The sequence below is a fragment of the Stenella coeruleoalba genome (genome assembly GCF_951394435.1).
Source record: "Stenella coeruleoalba genome assembly, contig: scaffold_76, whole genome shotgun sequence".
NCBI classification, from domain to species: domain Eukaryota; kingdom Metazoa; phylum Chordata; class Mammalia; order Artiodactyla; family Delphinidae; genus Stenella; species Stenella coeruleoalba.
Window position 1 is genome coordinate 1,060,193 of NW_027646368.1, and position 7,323 is coordinate 1,067,515.

At 43.5% G+C, this 7,323-nt stretch overlaps 1 long non-coding RNA gene across 1 annotated transcript; it reads left to right on the forward strand.

Annotated features, from left to right (window-relative positions):
- The first annotated feature begins 427 nt into the window (after positions 1 to 427).
- On the forward strand, positions 428 to 6,800 carry LOC307181151. Its single transcript, XR_013826030.1, has 3 exons — positions 428 to 481; positions 5,134 to 5,219; positions 6,716 to 6,800. It is a non-coding gene; the product is annotated as an uncharacterized lncRNA (long non-coding RNA).
- Positions 6,801 to 7,323: the final 523 nt, after the last annotated feature.

The window sequence follows — 7,323 nt, forward strand, 5'->3', positions numbered from 1 at the left end:
TTGCTCACCGAACCTCTCCAATCCTATCACTGCTGCGTTTATGCCCCTGTACACATGCTTGATTCTCTTTCGGAGACATAGCAATCCATAGGTTTTAAGATACTTACTAGTCAGGTACATACTTAGGCGTTTAATATGCGGTGTTGAGTCCATTTCGTTGAGCAAGGAGTAGCTCTTGTCTATTCCATATTTGGCTTAAGGAACTTTACCTGTGCTCATTTCAATCTCTGGTTTTATGCAGCACCCCAACTCACCTTTCCCCTTAAGCAAGCATAAGTTGGTTTTCTAAATTTGAGACCCTGTTCTGTTCTGTAATTCAGTTCCTGTGTAGCCAAGTTTACATTCCGTATTACTGATATCTTATGATGTTTCTTTTTCTGTGTGACTTATTACAGTTAGAATCATCATACCTGAATCCACTCATTGTGCTGCTAAGGGCCTGATGACATAGATTTCATTGATGAGTGATACTGCATTGTACGTAAGTACCACAAGTTCTTTATACATTTTTCACTTTCTGTGATATTGAAATTGTACCGTAAAAGAGGTTCTTGTAAATAGAGGCATCCCAAAATTTTGGTGGCTGTGTCTTTTTGATTTTAATTTCCCTAAGCTATAGGACCATAAGTGGAAGTGCCCTAGGCTCTGTTGCTTTGTTTTTTAGATGTTTCAGGAAACACCATACACTTCTCCCGAGTGGCTGTTGGCAATGTACATCCCGCCCATCAGCATAACAAGGCTCCCAGTTCTCCATGGCTTGTCCTGCCTTTCTGGATTTTACACTTTTTTCAGATGGCCCTTTTGACCGGGGGGAAGTGAGACTTCATTGTAGTGCAGATTTCCTTTGCAAGTTTGCTTGGTTGGGCAAAAAGGGCGTATGCGTTATTTCCTGAATATATTCAGGAAAAAATGCATACGCCCTTTTTGGCCAAGTGCATCATTGTGGACGTTCTGCCTCTTTTCCTATGCTTTCAATGCAATTCCAGCCTACCTCCTGAAATCGGTTTCCTGCAATTCTGCCCCGCTTTCAAGTCCTCTTGGCAGCCATACTTCAGTATATTTTTGGACGATAGCTGTCATTTATAACTCTGCAGGTTTGTGAATTACAGTGCCCTGAGCTCGTTTCTTCAACTCGCTTTCTTTTGAGCTGGCCGCAACACCGCAGGATGGCTTCAGGCCCTAATCTGTTTCCGGCATGGCACGCTGAGCCTTTGGTTAATTCCTCTTCCTGGTGGGAAATGAGAGTTAAATTTGCCCGTCCAGACACCTCCAGCTAGTCTCTCATTGGTTCTCGCTATTCCTGTTCATCTTCCGCAGAAATTGCAAACTGGGTCAAACAGGAGGTTAAAGGGACTGACTCTCCAAGTCTGGAGAGTGTTAGTAAAGCGTCTGGAATGTTGCACCCGAGTACCAGGGGAGGAAAACTGAGACATATTTGAACACGTCTCTCATTCACACGGTTGATCATACTCTGGGTTCCACATGCATGTTTTAGCTGAAGGAAGAATACCTGAAACCTGGAGAGTTGAGACCCGTGGAATGGGTACCATGCAATATGACTTCAAAGGGTCTTCATTTGCTCACCGAACCTTTCCAATCATATCACTGCTGCGTTTATGCCCCTGTACACGCGCTTGATTCTCTTTTGGAGACACAGCAATCCATAGGTTTTAAGATACTTACTAGTCAGGTACATTCTTAGGCGTTTAATATGCGGTGTTGAGTCCATTTCGTTGAGCAAGGAGTAGCTCTTGTCTATTCCATATTTGGCTTAAGGAACTTTATCTGTGCTCATTTCAATCTCTGGTTTTATGCAGCACCCCAACTCACCTTTCCCCTTAAGCAAGCATAAGTTGGTTTTCTAAATTTGAGACCCTGTTCTGTTTTGGAATTCAGTTCCTGTGTAGCCAAGTTTACATTCCGTGTATTAGTGATAACTTATGATGTTTCCTTTTCTTTGTAACTTATTTCACTTAGAATCATCGTACCTGAATCCACTGATTATGCTGCTACGGGCCTGATGACATAGATTTCATTGCTGAGTGATACTGCATTGTACGTAAGTACCACAAGTTCTTTATCCATTTTTCACTTTCTGTGATATTGAACTTGTACGGTAAACGAGGTTCTTGTAAACAGAGGCGTCCCAAACTTTGGGGTGGCTGTGTCTTTTTCATTTTAATTTCCCTAAGCTATAGGACCATAAGTGGAAGTGCCCTAGGCTCTGTTGCTTTGTTTTTTAGATGTTTCAGGAAACACCATACACTTCTCCCGAGTGGCTGTTGGCAATTTACATCCCGCCCATCAGCATAACAAGGCTCCCAGTTCTCCATGGCCTGTCCTGCCTTTCTGGATTTTACACTTTTTTCAGATGGCCCTTTTGACCGGGGGGAAGTGAGACTTCATTGTAGTGCAGATTTCCTTTGCAAGCTTGCTTGGTTGGCCAAAAAGGGCGTATGCGTTTTTTCCTGAATATATTCAGGAAAAAACGCATACGCCCTTTTTGACCAAGTGCATCGTTGTGGACGTTCTGCCTCTTTTCCTATGTTTTCAATGCAATTCCAGTCTACCTCCTGAAATCGGTATCCTGCAATTCTGCCCCGCTTTCAAGTCCTCTTGGCAGCCTTACTTCAGTATATTTTTGGACGATAGCTGTCATTTATAACTCTGCAGGTTTGTGAATTACAGTGCCCCTGAGCTCCTTTCTTCAACTCGCTTTCTTTTGAGCTGGCCGCAACACCGCAGGATGGCTTCAGGCCCTAATCTGGTTCCGGCACGGCACGCTGAGCCTTTGGTTATTTCCTCTTCCTGGTGGGAAATGAGAGTTAAATTTGCCCGTCCAGACACCTCCAGCTAGTCTCTCATTGGTTCTCCCTATTCCTGTTCATCTTCCGCAGAAATTGCAAACTGGGCCAAACAGGAGGTTAAAGGTACTGACTCTCCAAGTCGGGAGAGTGTTAGTAAAGCGTCTGGAATGTTGCACCCGAGTACCAGGGTACGAAAACTGAGACATATTTGAACACGTCTCCCGATCACATGGTTGATCATACTCCAGGTTCCACATGCTTGTTTTAGCTGAAGGAAGAATACCTTAAACCTGGGTAGTTGAAACCCGTGGAATGGGTACCATGCAATATGACTTCAAAGGGTCTTCATTTGCTCACCGAACCTCTCCAATCCTATCACTGCTGCATTTATGCCCCTGTACACATGCTTGATTCTCTTTTGGAGACATAGCAATCCATAGGTTTTAAGATACTTACTAGTCAGGTACATTCTTAGGCGTTTAATACGGGGTGTTGAGTCCATTTCGTTGAGCAAGGAGTAGCTCTTGTCTATTCCATATTTGGCTTAAGGAACTTTATCTGTGCTCATTTCAATCTCTGGTTTTATGCAGCACCCCAACTCACCTTTCCCCTTAAGCAAGCATAAGTTGGTTTTCTAAATTTGAGACCCTGTTCTGTTCTGTAATTCAGTTCCTGTGTAGCCAAGTTTACATTCCGTGTATTACTGATATCTTATGATGTTTCTTTTTCTGTGTGACTTATTTCAGTTAGAATCATCATACCTGAATCCACTCATTGTGCTGCTAAGGGCCTGATGACATAGATTTCATTGCTGACTGATACTGCATTGTACGTAAGTACCACAACTTCTTTATCCATTTTTCAATTTCTGCTATATTGAACTTGTACGGTAAACGAGGTTCTTGTAAACAGAGCTATTCCAAAGATTGGGGTGGCTGTGTCTTTTTGATTTTAATTTCCCTAAGCTATAGGACCATAAGTGGAAGTGCCCTAGGCTCTGTTGCTTTGTTTTTTAGATGTTTCCGGAAACACCATACACTTCTCCCGAGTGTCTGTTGTCAATTTACAACCCGCCCATCAGCATAACAAGGCTCCCTGTTCTCCATGGCCTGTCCTGCCTTTCTGGATTTTACACTTTTGTCAGATGGCCCTTTTGACCTGGGGGAAGTGAGACTTCATTGTAGTGCAGATTTCCTTTGCAAGCTTGCTTGGTTGGCCAAAAAGTGCGTATGCGTTTTTTCCTGAATATATTCAGGAAAAAACGCATACGCCCTTTTTGGCCAAGTGCATCATTTTGGACGTTCTGCCTCTTTTCCTATGCTTTCAATGCAAATCCAGTCTACCTCCTGAAATCGGTTTCCTGCAATTCTGCCCCGCTTTCAAGTCCTCTTGGCAGCCTTACTTCAGTATATTTCTGGATGATAGCTGTCATTTATAACTCTGCAGCTTTGTGAATGACAGTGCCCCTGAGCTCCTTTCTTCAACTCGCTTTCTTGTGAGCTGGCCGCAACACCGCAGGATGGCTTCAGGCCCTAATCTGGTTCCGGCACGGCACGCTGAGCCTTTAGTTATTTCCTCTTCCTGGTGGGAAATGAGAGTTAAATTTGCCCGTCCAGACACCTCCAGCTAGTCTCTCATTGGTTCTCCCTACTCCTGTTCATCTTCTGCAGAAATTGCAAACTGGGCCAAACAGGAGGTTAAAGGCGCTGACTCTCCAAGTGGGGAGAGTGTTAGTAAAGCGTCTGGAATGTTGCACCCGAGTACCAGGGCAGGAAAACTGAGATATATTTGAACACATCTCCCGTTCACACGGTTGATCATACTCTGGGTTCCACATGCATGTTTTAGCTGAAGGAAGAATACCTTAAACCTGGAGAGTTGAGACCCGTGTAATGGGTACCATGCAATATGACTTTAAAGGGTCTTCATTTGCTCACCGAACCTCTCCAATCCTATCACTGCTGCGTTTATGCCCCTGTACACACGCTTGATTCTCTTTTGGAGACATAGCAATCCATAGGTTTTAAGATACTTACTAGTCAGGTACATACTTAGGCGTTTAATATGGGGTGTTGAGTCCATTTCGTTGAGCAAGGAGTAGCTCTTGTCTATTCCATATTCGGCTTAAGGAACTTTATCTGTGCTCATTTCAATCTCTGGTTTTATGCAGCACCCCAACTCACCTTTCCCCTTAAGCAAGCATAAGTTGGTTTTCTAAATTTGAGACCCTGTTCTGTTCTGGAATTCAGTTCCTGTGTAGCCAAGTTTACATTCCGTGTATTACTGATATCTTATGATGTTTCTTTTTCTGTGTGACTTATTTCAGTTAGAATCATCATACCTGAATCCACTCATTGTGCTGCTAAGGGCCTGATGACATAGATTTCATTGCTGAGTGATATTGCTTTTTAAGTAAATACCACATCTTCTTTATCCATTTTTCACTTTCTTCGATGTTGAACTTGTACGGTAAACGAGGTTTTTGTAAACAGAGGCGTCCCAAACTTTGGGGTGGCTGTGTGTTTTTGATTGTAATTTCCCTAAGCTATAGGACCATAAGTGGAAGTGCACTAGGCTCTGTTGCTTTGTTTTTTAGATGTTTCAGGAAACACCATACACTTCTCCCGAGTGTCTGTTGGCAATTTACATCCCGCCCATCAGCATAACAAGGCTCCCAGTTCTCCATGGCCTGTCTTGCCTTTCTGGATTTTACACTTTTTCAGACGGCCCTTTTGACCGGGGGGACGTGAGACTTCATTGTAGTGCAGATTTCCTTTGCAAGATTCCTTGGTTGGCCAAAAAGTGCATATGCGTTTTTTCCTGAATATATTCAGGAAAAAACGCATACGCCCTTTTTGGCCAAGTGCATGATTGTAGACGTTCTGCCTGTTTTCCTATGCTTTCAATGCAATTCCAGTCTACCTCCTGAAATCGGTTTCCTGCAATTCTGCCCCGCTTTCAAGTCCTCTTGGCAGCCTTACTTCAGTATATTTTTGGACGATAGCTGTCATTTATAACTCTGCAGGTTTGTGAATTACAGTGCCCCTGAGCTCCTTTCTTCAACTCGCTTTCTTGTGACCTGGCCGCAACTCCGCACGATGGCTTCAGGCCCTAATCTGGTTCCGGCACGGCACGCTGAGCCTTTGGTTAATTCCTCTTCCTGGTGGGAAATGAGAGTTAAATTTGCCCGTCCAGACACCTCCAGCTAGTCTCTCATTGGTTCTCGCTATTCCTGTTCATCTTCCGCAGAAATTGCAAAATGGGCCAAACAGGACGTTAAAGGGACTGACTCTCCAAGTCGGGAGAGTGTTAGTTAAGCATCTGGAATGTTGCACCCGAGTACCAGGGTACGAAAACTGAGACATATTTGAACACGTCTCCCAATCACATGGTTGATCATACTCTGGGTTCCACATGCATGTTTTAGCTGAAGGAAGAATACCTTAAACCTGGAGAGTTGAGACCCGTGGAATGGGTACCATGCAATATGACTTCAAAGGGTCTTCATTTGCTCACCGAACCTCTCCAATCCTATCACTGCTGCGTTTATGCCCCTGTGCACACGCTTGATTCTCTTTCGGAGACATAGCTATCCATAGGTTTTAAGATACTTACTAGTCAGGTACATTCTTAGGCGTTTAATATGGGGTGTTGAGTCCATTTCGTTGAGCAAGGAGTAGCTCTTGTTTATTCCATATTTGGCTTAAGGAACTTTATCTGTGCTCATTTCAATCTCTGGTTTTATGCAGCACCCCAACTCACCTTTCCCCTTAAAAAGCATAGGTTGGTTTTCTAAATTTGAGACCCTGTTCTGTTTTGGAATTCAGTTCCTGTGTAGCCAAGTTTACATTCCATGTATTAGTGATATCTTATGATGTTTCTTTTTCTGTGTGACTTATTTCAGTTAGAATCATCGTACCTGAATCCACTCATTATGCTGCTCCGGGCCTGATGACATAGATTTCATTGCTGAGTGATACTGCGTTGTACCTATGTACCACAAGTTCTTTATCCACTTTTCACTTTCTGTGATATTGAACTTGTACGGTAAACGAGGTTCTTGTAAACAGAGCTATTCCAAAGATTTGGGTGGCTGTGTCTTTTTGATTTTAATTTCCCTAAGCTATAGGACCATAAGTGGAAGTGCCCTAGGCTCTGTTGCTTTGTTTTATAGATGTTTCAGGAAACACCATACACTTCTCCCGAGTGTCTGTTGTCAATTTACAACCCGCCAATCAGCATAACAAGGCTCCCTGTTCTCCATGGCCTGTCCTGCCTTTCTGGATTTTACACTTTTGTCAGATGGCCCTTTTGACCGGGGGGAAGTGAGACTTCATTGTAGTGCAGATTTCCTTTGCCAGTTTGCTTGGTTGGCCAAAAAGGGCGTATGCGTTTTTTCCTGAATATATTCAGGAAAAAACGCATACGCCCTTTTTGGCCAAGTGCATCATTGTGGACGTTCTGCCTCTTTTCCTATGCTTTCAATGCAATTCCAGTCTACCTCCTGAAATCGGTT